This window comes from Lissotriton vulgaris, chromosome 9 (assembly GCF_964263255.1).
Source record: "Lissotriton vulgaris chromosome 9, aLisVul1.2, whole genome shotgun sequence".
Lineage (NCBI taxonomy): Eukaryota > Metazoa > Chordata > Amphibia > Caudata > Salamandridae > Lissotriton > Lissotriton vulgaris.
The window spans coordinates 788,524,432-788,538,972 of NC_141697.1; the positions used below are offsets into that span (position 1 = coordinate 788,524,432).

At 48.6% G+C, this 14,541-nt stretch overlaps 1 protein-coding gene and 1 pseudogene across 5 annotated transcripts in view; one reads left to right on the top strand and one right to left on the bottom strand.

Moving 5' to 3' along the window:
- MRPL11 (mitochondrial ribosomal protein L11) overlaps nt 1–14,541 on the top strand; it is a 712,335-nt gene that overhangs the window by 154,282 nt on the left and 543,512 nt on the right. The gene's annotated exons all lie outside the window — the stretch shown is intronic.
- LOC147692268 (transmembrane protein 121 pseudogene) overlaps nt 1–14,541 on the bottom strand; it is a 54,371-nt pseudogene that overhangs the window by 24,867 nt on the left and 14,963 nt on the right. Inside the window, exon 1 of one of the 4 annotated variants that reach the window (XR_015300018.1) lies at nt 2,065–2,200. The exons of the other annotated variants lie outside the window; for them this stretch is intronic. The product of XR_015300018.1 is annotated as a transmembrane protein 121 pseudogene, transcript variant X2 (transcript). Of the gene's footprint in view, nt 1–2,064; nt 2,201–14,541 lie in introns of those variants that run through there. 4 annotated transcript variants of the gene reach the window in all.

The window sequence follows — 14,541 nt, forward strand, 5'->3', positions numbered from 1 at the left end:
AAGAGTTGCTGGCCATCCAGGATTTGATCTAGGAGAGGAAAGTCCAGAGTTGCTTGATGTCCTTAGGTGTTGTCTAAGCTCTGGTGGATAGTGAGATCTTTATCCTTCATCAGAATTCTCAGTGGCTCTAGGAAGAAGTCGCAAAGGACTTGGAATAGAGCCCTGTGATTGTCTTGTGACAACTGGCTGAGTTTAGAGAATGCTATTTGAATCCTAACTATTTGTTGGCCAGGAAAGGAAAGAATAAATCCACTGCTTTATTTTGTAAGCCCATGTTGTAGTTCAGGCGGTGTGTTTCCTTTAATCGGTCAATGCTAAGGCTGCTAAGAGATCCGAATGGTTGAGAAGATGGATGTTTCCCTCATTAAGTACACAGCAAATGTTCCGTTTTTTTAATTTGGGTGATCTATGCTACACCTTGGGCAGTATCCTGATTGATGCAATGCCTGGAAATTGCTATTTGTGACGTTTTGGATGGTTGAGTGGCAATGCTTATAGTTTTGACTTAGAAAGTTTGTCTGCTTTTTGGATGGTAGTTAATGATCATATCAGACTTTGTGTTTTTACTTTCTTTTGTATTTCTTGTTGGCAGGCATTAATAAAAATTAATTTAAAAACATAGGGGGTTAAGTTATTTGTTCCATATATCGATAAATATTCTTAAGGAGACTTTTATGGTTTTGGTTGGAATTAGATAATCAACATAGATTGTCAGTTTTTTGTTTTTAGGATTTTAGGTAGACCTTCAAATACGGAGAAGAAATTAGACTAATCCAACCTTATTAGGTAGCAAGTTATGATGATGGTTGGCAATTTAGAGTACATTTTGTTGAGGATGATTTTTTTATTTAATAAAATCCCCAAATTCCATATAGTTAGTTGCTTGTTCAGAAGAAGCCTTCACCACATGGGTGAGAGTGCTAGTGTGGCTTTGTACTTTGGAACTGATTTTGAAAATTCTGGCCTTCCGTAGGGTTGGTAGAGCTGCATCAGACATCTTGTTCTCTTTTCAGTATGTTTTTTAGATTTACTGGCAGATTACCTTTCCTGAAATGTCGAATGCACCAAGCAGTTCTTTTGTGCATTGACATTTTAAAGCAGCTATTGCTAGACAGCATACCAAACGGAGGATGGTATTTTTGTAGCCTTTCACTATTGGGTTCATAAATCTGTTTTGAAGTTGTTAGTTGCAAGCATGAAGAGTCATATTTGAAAGGTCTTCATTATATTATGGGCCACTTGTCTTGTTTGATGCATTGGGTTCGTGAGTCAGAAGGGGAGGAGATGCGCTGAGCACCTTACTTCTATTGCGGGTTTGCAATTAGGCCTGAGATGATCTCTCTGCGCAGAGTCCTGCATACTACTTGAAATGGTACAGATTGTTTAATGGTTTGTGTGCTTCTTGCTGGTAGCAATTGTTGATTCCCCAGTTATTTTTATTTTTTAGAGTTTTATATAGCGCGAACGAGACCCGAAAATATCAGGTATCAGAGCTCTTTACATGAGCACCAATTTCGTTCACGATGGACACATTCATTTTTGTTAGGCATGGGAAGATTAAGTGATTTGCCCAGAATCAAAGGATGTTGAGCATCCCTGCCGAGACTCAAACCAGGTTATCCAGCTTCGGGGTCGACCACTCTAGTTGTAAGGCTACATCCTCTCCCCAAGACTGAGATTTTATGGGGAGAAGCTATCCTATGATGAGTTTATTTCCATTTTGGTAATATATTTTTACTATGGAAAAATGTTGGCAGGTGAGGCAGGTTTGGTGGTGGAAAATAATTTTTAAGCAGATGATTCCCAAATGTCATTTTTGTTTTCTTCTCTTTTTTCCTCTTGAGGCTAATAGTTCTGCTTACTTGGTTGCTGTTTGGATGGTCTCTCATTTCTTGCATTTAATCCTAAAAAACAGTTTTACGTTTTTCTCCCTCTGCCCTTTTCCCACATTTCTAAGCTTTTTTTTTTTTAATACTTGCCTTTCTTTTTTGGTTTCACCTGCACATCGCTTGTGTGGGGCTTATGAAATCTTTAGCAAACAATACTAAAAAGCTTAAAGCCCACCTGTTACTTAGCATTGATTGGCTCCGACGTCAAACTCGTTTCCTTGCTTTTTATTGGTCAGAGCCTCCTTCTCCATACTGCTTCTTCCTTGGGCTTTGTGTGTGCCCCTGCCATGGCGCATGGACAAATCCAGCTTCCTTGCTGTGGCCAGTGTTGTTCCACTGTTTTTACACATATTGCACAGCTGCTGTGTAACATGTACAAAAAACCTTGACAAAGCCAATAGATCGGGCGTGGGCAAAACCTATTGACTTTGCTGCTGCTTTTTCTTAATCTGCTAATAATTTTGTTTTTGCTTTGGATTCTTCTCTGACTCTTTCTCACTGGATACTTAGATTGGTTACGATAGGCACATCCCTTTCCTAATGTTGATTGTAATGTCCACTTTCCATTGCCCTAGGGTAGGCATGATCCCAATCCCCACTCCTTAGATTGGGTATGATCCCCAGTTCCTCTCTTTAGCTTTAATTTTGTCACCAGCCATTCACACTGCTTCAATCCCAAAGTTTGTAACGGCACTAATCCAGCCTCCTTAGTTTGGATATGTTTACTCATCCCTTTTCCTTCATCGGGATTTTAATGATCCTCCGGACTGCTTCTTCGAGTCAGAATCATGGCCAGTAGTGTATGCTTTTTTAGGGGAGGGGGGCAAAGCCCCTCGTAACAACAGCATTATAATAGGTGAATATGAGAATTGTACCCACCACTTGTGTCGGATGGGGCCTGAAGGAATGGTATTAAAGTGTGAAGTGCATTTTCTTTTGGTGGTCTCCAAATATAGCAATATTTTAATTTGTTTTCCATCGATCCTATGGAAATCAGTCATACAGACGGCGAACATTCCCGAATTGTAACTTATTTCTAAGGGAAGACATTAAAAAACAGTTCAGAGAGTTAAGGCATGTAATTAAGATGTTTGTGTCTGATAGTTACAGTTTCTAAACATGTACCAAAACAAGCTACAGTTCCATTAGCATATATTTGTGGCCAATTTAATTTCTGACAAGATCGGTATGTGATGTGAAAGGGACTTAGTCCATTCTGTTTAAGATCTTTAGTTTGGATAGATTTTGTCTCATTGTTATTGTAGCGCACGTGCTTAATCCCACCCCAGTATTCCTAATTTAATATGCTAATTTTTAAGTCTCCCATTCTGACCACAGCCAGAAGTCCAAATGCAGCTTTGCATGATATAAAACACCATCCATTACAAAGCAGCTGTCAGAACAGATGTCCCTAAAAATTAACGAAGTGTGAAAAACATAGGACACATTAAAGAGGCAAATAGGCAGTTTGCCTTAAATATCACACTTTACAATGCAGGGTTTTACCCCACAAGCTTTTACCCTTGGGATATTACATTACGCTGGTCTTTAAAATGCTCTGTAATCAATCAATCAGTCAATCACATAATTTGTAGAGCGCGCTACTCACCCGTCGGGTCTCAAGGAGCGGGGGGGAGGTCCGCTATTGTTCGAAGAGCCAGGTCTTGAGCTGTTTCCTGAAGGAAAGATGGTTCTGGGTCAGTCGTAGGTGGGTGGGGAGGGAGTTCCATGTCTTGGCTGCCAGGTAGGAGAAGGATCTTCCTCCGGCGGTGGTCTTGCGGATGCGTGGGACTGTGGCGAGGGCGAGGCTGGCGGGTGGGCGTGTAGAATGTGAGGCGGTTGTTGAGGTATGTCGGTCCCATGTCGTGAAGAGCCTTGTGTGCGTGGGTGAGGAGTCTGAACATGATCCTCTTGCTGATGGGGAGCCTGTGCAGGTCTCTCAGCTGGGGAGAGATGTGGCTGAAGCGGGGGTGTCCAGGATAAGTCGTGCTGAGGCGTTCTGTACGCGCTGGAGTCTTTTCTGTAGTTTGGCTGTGGTACCAGCATAGAGGGTGTTTCCGTAGTCCAGTCGGCTGGTGACGACGGCTTGGGTGACCGTTTTCCTGGTGTCGGTGGGGATCCAACAGAAGATCTTTCGGAGCATGCGCAGGGTGTTGAAGCAGGATGACGTGACGGCGTTGACTTGTTTGGTCATCGTGAGGGAGGAGTCTAGGATGAAGCCCAGGTTGCGTGCATGGTCCGTTGGCTTGGGTGCGTAGCCCAGGGCAGGCGGCCACCAGGCGTCGTCCCTAATGCAATGTAGGGCTTTACAACACATGCAATAAATTGTCTTACATATCTATCTATCTATCTATCTATCTCTCCATCTATCTATCTATCTATCTATCTATCTATCTATCTATCTATCTATCTATCACTACCCAAACCCCACCTTTTTACTTTAATTTCCTCACAAATCTCCACAAACCCCCTTTTTTAAAAAAAAACCTGTACTTACCTTTACCCCTTGAACCCTTACCTCCCTTTACCTACCCCAGAATCCTAAAATCCCCCTTATCTCTTTACCTCCACATGGTACTGCACCCTAACAAACTTTACCTTTAGTTATCTACCCCAGAATCCTAAAATAAACCTCATCTCACTTTACCTCTACATGCATCTAAACCCTAAATATCTCTTACTTCATTTTACCACTTCCTGTCCCTGAATTAAAAAAAGAACGTACATCCCTTTACCACTACTCGTCCCTGAACCCTAAAAATCCCTTATCTCGGTTTACTACTACTCAACTCTAACCCCTAAAAACCTCTTACCCGCCTTTTCCTCTACCTTCACATACCCATCCCTTAACCCTTAAATAACCACTTTCAAAATGATATGATTTACATTATATAACTTCATAAGAAATACTTACCTGTATGGTAAAGTTCCCCTGGGTAAAGTACCAAAAATGGACATGCCTGCTACTTACCTGCATGGTACTCACCTGTGGGGTAATGTGCGTGGATTAAAGATTTTTCTCTTAGGGTCACTGGGTGCACATGCCTCAGGGTAGCATCGAAAGATTGGCCTCATGGGTGCTCTGGGAGATGTGCAGCGAGGGAGTACTGGAAGACATGGATCTTAAGGAGACTGGGTGTCCAGGATAATGAGCAGTTCAGGGGCAAAGGGTTGTGTGCATTAGGATGGTTTATGGTGATGGTCAGCGAGGGTCACAGATTGACGTACAGTGGGAGCACATCCTGAGTACGGTTTTGTAAACCTGTTGATGTCCCAGGGCGTGTTTTTCGTCCTATTAATTGCAATTGTCTGGCCAGTAACATTTTGCAAAAAAGTTAAATATCTTCCAAATCTATTCTTCGGGTTACATAAATCATAAATCTAGTATAGCAGAACCCCGCCACTAGGAGAGAGAGAGAGAAAAAAAAGTTGCAAAGATGTTTTGAAATCAGTCTCATTTTTACAAGCCTCAAGGGATTTTTAATGAGAAAAAATAGAAGCTTCAAAAAACAACGTGTACCTTGTAAATACAGTGGTTTACAAAGGACAGCCTGCTTCCTCGGTACAGTGTGGGGCCGTGTTATAAATGAACCTTTGATGGTAGAATACATTTCTGACGGTGATACATTTTCATTGGGTTGAGGATTGAATGTGCAGAAGTTCAAGGCAGTCGTTGACACATATAAGTGACAACGGAGGTAAGACTTCTTTCAGATAAAGGCGTCATATCAGAACAGGACAATTAAAGCCCTCTTGCAAGGTACACGATTGACCGTAAACCTAGCAACACTAGAGTGAATTGGTGTCATTTTCAGTTACTTTGGGAACATTTGTGTTTGCTTCAAAATATTTCCCCAAAGATCTGATGGTTAGGAAGAAAACGTATACTGTCTTTTTGATTTGTTGGCTACACACCTCCTGATTCATGTCTATTTCTGGAGGATAAAAAGTAGAACGTGGATAACGGCTCAAGCACTCTCTCTCTCCACACCTGCACGACTGGTGCATCCTCTTTGCCTAGCATCATATTTTTACCTGTTGTGCAGAATTTTTGCTTTAACTACTGTTAAGCCGGAGAGAAAAATCAAATGCTTTAAAGGTCAATTTTTAAATGCATATTAGATTGTAGAATAGTGAACATTATTTGAAATGATGGGGATGTTTCTTTCTTCGTGGAACCTTAGTAGCAGGCGCAGAGGGCACTCTGGGGGAAGGATAGCAAACATTCACTGCCCTTTTCTGATATTGTTATAAGTTGATGCTCCATCAGGCAGCTTTGACTAGGCTTTGTCCAAAAAGCAATCACCGTGCAATAAACACGAGCCTCATATAGTTTAAAGTATTGTTTTATTTTCATTTGGGGTTGCCCCTCACTCTCAGCCTTGCCCGGAGCGGAAACCCGTCCTCATCCCCAATATGGGGCTGCTTCCTCGAAGCTGCCCATGGCTCTCCGTGCCCATAATCCCGGTTTGGGTGGGTAATAATGGACACCAACCCGCCTCCTTGGGTTCAGTGAGTCAAACCTGTACCAAGCTACACGCACATTAGCCGCTGTCTCGTGCCCGCGCTAAAGCTCGCGCCGATGCCCGTCTTCCGGAAGTGCCGGCACGTGCCTTTCCTTCCGAAGAGCCGACACGTGCCTTTCTTTCCCTGAGATGTCTCTGGCTCTGATCCCCACGGGGACGCGATGATGAGAGCACTTTCCAGCTCTCTTTGCTTCGGCATTTCTTCCATTAAAAGCTTTTCTCTGGGGGCTTGTCGAGCATCTAATGGGCAAGACTACTGTGCCCCTGTGCGGAGGAGGCGGTTGTGGCCCCCCCTTTTCTCGCGGTAGCCTTGTTTAACATCCTCGTGATGTGGCACTTCCGCTTCCCGGCCTGAAAACGCCTGTTCCTTTTAGGAGGGTTGAGTTTAGCCGTATTAGCATGGTGGCCTGGTGTTTTGGGGGGTCTTATCTTTTGGTTCTTCGTGACTTAGCACAAAAAATATTCGTCTTGTCAATCATGCACAAATATCTTGATATAACATGATACGTGCCTTACATTTTTTAAAGTATATTTTGTACTGTCTTGAAGCGTTTCACCTTCGTACATCAGATTGTATCTCTACATTGAGACACCTTTATTAAAATTAAGAGTTTTTAAACAAGAACTGAGATGTATTGCTGCCCGCGCCGTGATGATAATGCCTCTAGTGAACCAAGAGGCAAGTCAGTTGATAAATGAACCCTGGATGTGGCATAGAATGTTATCGATATAACAACGTTATAGCCTATTCATTGAAATGCAAGATAGATTTTTGTACAACACACATCCTGAAGTCACATATTTGAAGGGGCTTTCATATGAGATAATGAACACAAAGAAGGTTCGGTGAAATAGTATTTGCTAGGATCTTACAATTGGGTAATGCGGTGAAGCCGAAAACGAGCCCAGATTTTTCGAATTCAATCCATTAGCTCTTTCTGAAAAAAAAAATTACTAGTTTAATTCTTGAAGAATTAATTATAGCTTGGGAGAATGCAGTATTCACGTTTTATTTTTGGCAGTTGCACAGGGTGCATCCTTTGCCCTAGGGAATAAGAGCCCTTCTCAACAGACACAGATAATGTTATTTTTTTTTCGGCACAGGGAAATTTGCCAGGATTCAAAACTAGTTCCCTGTGGCTCATGGTTGGCAGCTGTTGTCACTAGGCCTCATTGCATCCACTGAAAGCTCAACTCGTTTTTTTGGCTCAAGTTTCTAAGAGGACCTCAAGTTGAATCCAGAAGCTAAGCATATGGCTCAAGCCTGGATCAAGCCAGTGGCGGCTCCTCCGCAAAGGCAGAGGATAGTTGCCCCACGGCTCTTCAGCAGTGAAAGGAAAAATAAAATGATAATAACTGAAAGTTATTATAATTCTATATTTTCCTATTGCAGGCGTGGCATCTTTGCCAGTTGGGGCGGACGGGGCTGCTCTGCTAACAGAGGACGGGAGAAGGAGTATTTTGCACTCCCTAAAGGGCGCATGGATGTTTGGCGGTCAGTCTTCTGCCAGCCAAACATTCAAGCGCACTTAAAATGTTCTCCACCCAGGCTGCATTACAGCCTGGGTGGAGAACATGCCCAGGCTCCCTATCCTCGTCTGAGCGCTGTGGTTTGGCATTCAACCAATCACAACGCTGCAATGCAGCGTTTTGATTGGCTATGGGGAGCTTTAGGCTTGTTCCAGCCAGCAGAGGAGAGACGCGGCAAGGTTGTAAGTCATTTTATTAAAAAATTTACTAACACCTCGGCCCCGTCAGTCCCCCCCCGCCTGCCTCCCCCCACCACCACTGATCCATGCCAGCTACCAGTGGTTCAAGCTTTCAGTAGTTCACCCACCTCTAGTTTCAGCTGTTCCCTTCCTGTGTGCATGCAGCTAAACTTGTGACCAATAAGTCAATTGTACCAGAATAACTTCCCTGCACTCTACTGATTTCAATTGTATTGCTTAATGTATATCGCTTACAAAGCACTCAGAATGGCACCCAATTACTGTGCCTTTTTCTTGTGCCTAGCACACAGGCTCCTCCATCATCCACAGACCCAGCTGTCTCTCCTATTAATTTTTTCCCTTTCATTTCCTTTTTTCTCATTCATTTGCTACACATTTCTTGCTCTCCTTTGCTTCATTTCTATGGAACTGTATTTTTCTTTCTCTTAGTAGCTCCCTCGCTTGTTTGTTATCCCCTGCCTTTCTACTCTCGTTCACCATCCTTTATTCTCCTGTTTTACGCGTTCTTTCTCCAGCGGATTTGCACTTTCCTGTTTACCCAAGTTACGTCCTCTTTTTCTTTCTCTTTCCTTTATTCCAGACTCTACTTTTCTCACATTTCCCTTCTTTTCTCTATTGCCCTCTTTTATACCCCCTACCTCGTTTTCTTCCTGTTACTGACAATCTCTAGTTTACATCCTCTATGACCTATTTGCATACTCTGTCTCTTTATCTGTCAGGCTACAGGCTTTTTACACCCTCTCTCGCCATCCGCTCTGTCCCTTACTTCCCCGTTCTCTCTTTTTTACCATCTCACTGTTATTTAGTTCCCTTTTTTTCTTTTCATTCTCTTCTCATCTCTTGCCATATATCCTTTCTCTCCCATTTTCTCCCTCTCTATTTCATTTGCTCCACTGTCACTTGCTTCTCTGTTGCCACCTCTCCTCTGTTTCCTGTATCTTTCCAATAATCATTGTCTTTTTGTTGTTTTCTTCTTTACTTCTCACTTGTCCACTTTCCCTCTGCCCGGTTGCTGCTTCACTCTTTTACCCACTTTGCATCCTGTAGCCTATTCATACTTACTTTCTTTTGGTCCACTTTCTCCTGCGTGCCCGCCCTTTGCTCTTCATCTCTCTCCTGTGCGTTCTCACACCTTTTTTTTTTGCTGTCTCCTTTTCTTCTCCTATCTTATTTGCTTCCACTGTCTCTATCCTTTGCTTTCTCTCTACAATGCTTTTTCTTTCTCTCTACTCAGTTCCTTCTCCTCATTTAATTCCTCTTTCTTTTGCTTCATTTCAGCTCACCTTGTTTTACCTTCCCCTCCTCTCTGCCCTGCGCTTCCCCTCTCGCCTCTGCTTCATGTCTCCTTGGCCTCTCCTTTTCCCTATCCCTTTGCTTCCACCATATCTCTCCTGTGCTTCCTCCCTCTTCTTGCTTACCCCGTGCCTCGCGTCACAGGTTTTCCTTCTTTTTTCCCGCCTTTCTCCCTCTCCTCGCTCACTCCATAGATTACGCCGGCGCCTGTGCTCAGCACAGAAACAATTATATGGTCTAAGACTCAGTTTAATAGCGTGCCTCCCGCGAGTGCCCCCCCTGCAGCAATCAGTGTCTAATCCGCCATCACTGCTGACAGACGCAGGCCCTCGTGCTCCGCTCCGGTGCTGGCTTCCCGAATCCTCTCAGCGGGTCCCAAATCCCGGCATGCTCGGGTTGAGTTGCCTGCAGTGCAGTGCTCTGCTCTGCTCCTGTACGGTGGAAATGATTTACCATTGTCTCTGTATAATCCGGATTTATTTGCTCTCGTGTTTCCTTCGAGGGTGCTGTGACATTTGGCGAGATCCCACGGGATTTCCCTCTCGACTTCGAAAGTTAAGCAAAAGGTATAATTATTAAGATACTCCCCTGAAATGACAGAGCCAATGGTTGGAGCTACAGAGACTCTTTCGGGCTAAGAAGGCGCCTGGAAGCCCACGGCAAAGAGAGATGGCACAGCAGAGCTGCCGACCAGTCCTTCAGGCTCACCGGGCACGTGAGTAAATGTAATATCGATTTATCATTGTTAGACGGACCGGGAGGGTCGGCCGAGGTTACGGGGAGAGGTCTCCAGGGAGAGCCGTCTCCAACGACTGTACAGATAAGTAACTTCCCCCCCACAGACGGAGACCACACAAGGTTGAAGGTTAACGAGACTTTATATGCAATTCTTAGGTTACGAGGATGGATACAAGGAGGTCTGGACTCAGGGGTCCCCTCGGTTCTAGTCTCTGGTTTAGGAAAGGGGTAGCGGGACAGTCTTAGTTACCAATGAGTACAAAATAGCTCTCAATCCTCGAGCTCGGCGTTCTAGATGATCGGGCCGTGGAGGAGCCAAGCAGGTCCCGAGATGGATGAAGGAAGGACGACGGTCCGCGGCGGAGCCTGCAGGTCCCGGTGGAAGATGATGGTTACAACGGTCCGCGGCCACGCCAGCAGATCCCGACGACGATGAAGGATGAAGGTTACGACGGCTGTGGCAGCGCCAACAGGCAGGACGATGGTGCACAGGACAGAGCTATGGCAGCGCCAGTAGTCCGTCCAGGATGAGTTCCTCTTTACGTCTCTCGACTCCAAGATACAACTGCCTTCCTGCTCTGGAGCTGCCCCAGTTATAGGGCTGGCGTGCTTTGATGTCCGGACCCTCGCACTTGGAGGTCGGGAGGTCCGGGATGGGGGAGTCCAGACACCCAGCAGGGGGGTGGAGCCAGCGCCCGGGGAGGCGATGGGCGAGCGGCACTTGGTGGGGGAGAGCCATCGGCACCTCTTTCTCCCATTGACTTGCCAAGTAGCCCGCTCACCTCCTGGGTGGAGGGTGGTGCCGGAATGTCTGAGGCCGGGCCAGGCCCAGGGTTGAGGTCGATCGGGGGCCAGGCGGCCTCGTGGTGGAGTGTCCAAGATGGCGCCCCAGGCTGGGCGCGTGGGCCGGCAGTGGATCGGACCCTCGAGGTCGGCAGGCTCGAGGGCAGGGGTCCCTGAGGGGACGGAGGACGTGCAATGGTGGTGTGTGGTACTTGCGGGACTGGGCTCAGGCCTGGTTGGGCCGGGGGAGAGCGGCCCTTCATGTGGCCTGTCCAACATGCGTCCCCCCCAGCTGAAGGCGGGGAGAGTTACCCATCTTCTTGGGGACTCTCCTCGTCGAGGCGGAAAAACCGGGACAGGCCATCCGCGTTGGCGTGATCTGGCCCAGGCCGGTGTTCGACTGTGAAGTCCATACCTTGCAAGGAGATGGACCAGCGTAGCAACTTTGGGTTCTCCCCCCGCATATGCATCAGCCATTGCAGGGGTCGGTGGTCGGTCTGCACCCGAAAGTGGGTGCCGAAAAGGTAGGGCCGGAGCTTCTTGAGGGCCCATACCACAGCGAAGGCTTCCCTCTCTATGGTGCTCCAGCGTTGCTCCCGTGGTAGGAGTCTCCGGCTGATGAAGGCCACCGGTTGATCAAGGCCTTCGGTGTTCACTTGAGACAGGACTGCCCCAATGCCCTGGTCGGAGGCGTCCGTCTGGACGACGAACTCCCGGCTGTAGTCTGGGGCCTGGAGCACAGGGGCGGAACACATGGCGGCCTTTAATTGTTCAAATGCAGTTTGACACTCTGGGGTCCAGGTGACTTTCTTGGGCTGGTTCTTTGACGTGAGTTCTGTGAGGGGCCCCACTATGGTACCATAGTCTTTTACGAACCTTCGGTAGTAGCCCGTGAGGCCCAGGAAGGCTCGTACCTCGGTTTGGGTGATGGGGGGCTGCCAGGCCTGGATGGCGGCAATTTTTAGCTGTAGCGGGGCCACTAGGCCGCTTCCCACCTGGTGTCCGAGGTAGGTTACAGACCCTTGCCCAATTTGACACTTGCTGGCCTTGATCGTGAGGCCAGCTCGCTGAAGGGCTTGCAGCACTGCTCGGAGGTGGTGGAGGTGCTCGGTCCAATGGTGGCTGTATACAGCGATGTCGTCTAGGTAGGCGGCGCTGAATCCTTCGAGCCCCGCCAGGACCTGATTGACGAGCCGTTGGAATGTTGCTGGGGCGTTCTTCATGCCGAAGGGCATGACCGTGAAATGGTAATGGCCATCGGGGGTGGAGAAGGCAGAACGTTCTTGCGCCCGGGGTGTGAGGCCGATCTGCCAATAGCCTGCTGTCAAGTCGAAGATGCTGAGGTAGCGGGCAGCTCCCATTCGGTCGACTAGTTCATCTGCCCGGGGGATGGGGTGCGCGTCTGTTCTGGTGACCGCATTCAAGCCCCGGTAGTCGACGCAGAACCGGAGTTCGGGTGTGGTGCCGGGGGCAGCTGCTTTGGGGACCAGTACGACAGGGCTGGCCCAGGGACTGTCTGAGGGCTCGATGACTCCGATCGTGAGCATCTTGGCTATTTCTTCCTGGATGCAGGCCCGTACCCGGTCTGGCACGCGGTAGGCCCGGTGGCGGATAGGGGGGCTGTCCCCGGTATCCACATCGTGCACACACCAGGAAGTGACACCCGGGGTGAGGGAGAACAGGCTGGCGAACTGTGATAGGAGGGCTTGACACTCCTGGCGTTGTTCTCTGGTGAGGGCCTCTGAGAGCCGGACCCCATCCACGGAGCCGTCTTGCTCTTGAGTCCGTAGGAGGTCAGGGAGAGGCTCGGAGTCTTCTTCAACCCCAGTGTCTGTGGCCATCAGGAGGCTGAGCTCTGTTCGCACAAAGTGGGGCTTTAGTCTGTTAGCGTGGAGGACCCGGAGAGGGTTCCGGGAGGATTCCATGTCGATGAGATAAGTGGCAGGCCCCTTGCGCTCTATTACTTTGAAGGGCCCCGTCCATTTGTCTTGCAGGGCGCATGGCTCAGTGGGGGACATCACCCATACCTGTTGGCCAGGTTCGAATTCAATGGATGAGGCATTCTGGTCATACCATTTTTTCATGTCCTCTTGACTGGCCTCTAGGTTGGCCTTCGCTAGTTCTCTGAACCGCCGGGTCTGGTTGCGGAGGGTGAGGAGGTACCGGAAGACATCTGGAGGGTTCTTTAGCGGAGGCATCTCCCAGCCTTCTTTGACGAGACTGAGCGGCCCTCGCACTGGGTGTCCATATAGCAGTTCAAATGGGCTGAAGCCCAGGGATTTCTGGGGGACTTCTCGATATGCGAAGAGGAGGCACGGCAGCAGCACATCCCACTGGCGACGGAGGGGCTCTTCCAACCCCCCGATCATTCCCTTTAGCGTGCGGTTGAACCGCTCAACGAGTCCGTTCCCTTGAGGGTGATAGGGGGTTGTGAATCTGTAGGTGACCCCGCACTGTTGCCAGAGGGACTTCATGTATTTGGAAATAAAGTTCGTGCCTCTGTCGCTGACGACTTCTCGGGGGAAGCCCACACGGGAGAAGATCCCCATCAGGGCCCGGCCGACCACCGGGGCTGTCACAGTTCGCAGAGGAACAGCCTCAGGGTAGCGGGTGGCGTGGTCCACTAGCACCAGGATGAATCGATGGCCTTGTTTTGTGCGTGGGTCCAAGGGCCCCACAATGTCTATTCCGACTCTCTCAAACGGGGTAGTGACCACGGGAAAAGGTTGCAGGGGAGCCTTTAGTTTGCGGCCGCTCTTCCCACTGGCTTGGCACGTGGGGCAAGATCGGCAATGCTGGTGCACATCGTTTCTCATTTTGGGCCAGAAGAAGTGGGTCACTAGGCGACTGTAGGTTTTATCTTGTCCCAGATGTCCTGCCAGGGGGACATCGTGGGCCAGGTTTAACAGGAAGTCTCTGAAACGGAGGGGTACCACTAGTACTCGGTTGCTCCCCAGCTCGGCGATTCTTTGCTCGCTGTACAGCAGATCATTGTCCCAGTAGACCCAATGAGTTCCGGGGGTATCCCCTGCGCTTTGGGCGAGCGCTTGCTGGCGGAGTCCCTCGAGGGAGGGACAGGTCTTCTGTTCTTTGCGAAATTGTTCTTGCGTGGGCCCCCCTTCTTGAGGCCACTGGTCGAGGTTAGCGAGGTCGGTGGGTTGAGCTGGTTCGGCGGGAATGTTACGGTCGGTGTTTTCGGCCGGGGCAACCGGAGGCGGTGGCGCCGGCCATTCGGGTTCTTCTGGCTGGTGGTTGGCACGGGCGGCCATGGAACGGGTGGTGACGCACGCCCAGTCGGGGACGCCCAACATCCCCAGGTGTTCCTTTCGCTCCACGGCGGCCCACGGAGAGCTTTCCAGGTCATTGCCCAGGAGGCAGTCTACGGGGGCATCGTCTCGGACCGTCACTTTCAACATGCCGGAGACCCCCCCCCATTCGAAGGGGACGCAGGCCATCCGACACAGGCTCTCCGAGTTATCGGCTGATCGTACAGGGCAGAGAATGTTCGGTAGATACTGTTCTGGGGCCACCAGGTGACAGCGGACGGCTGTTACACTGGCCCCGGTGTCACGAAGGGCTTCG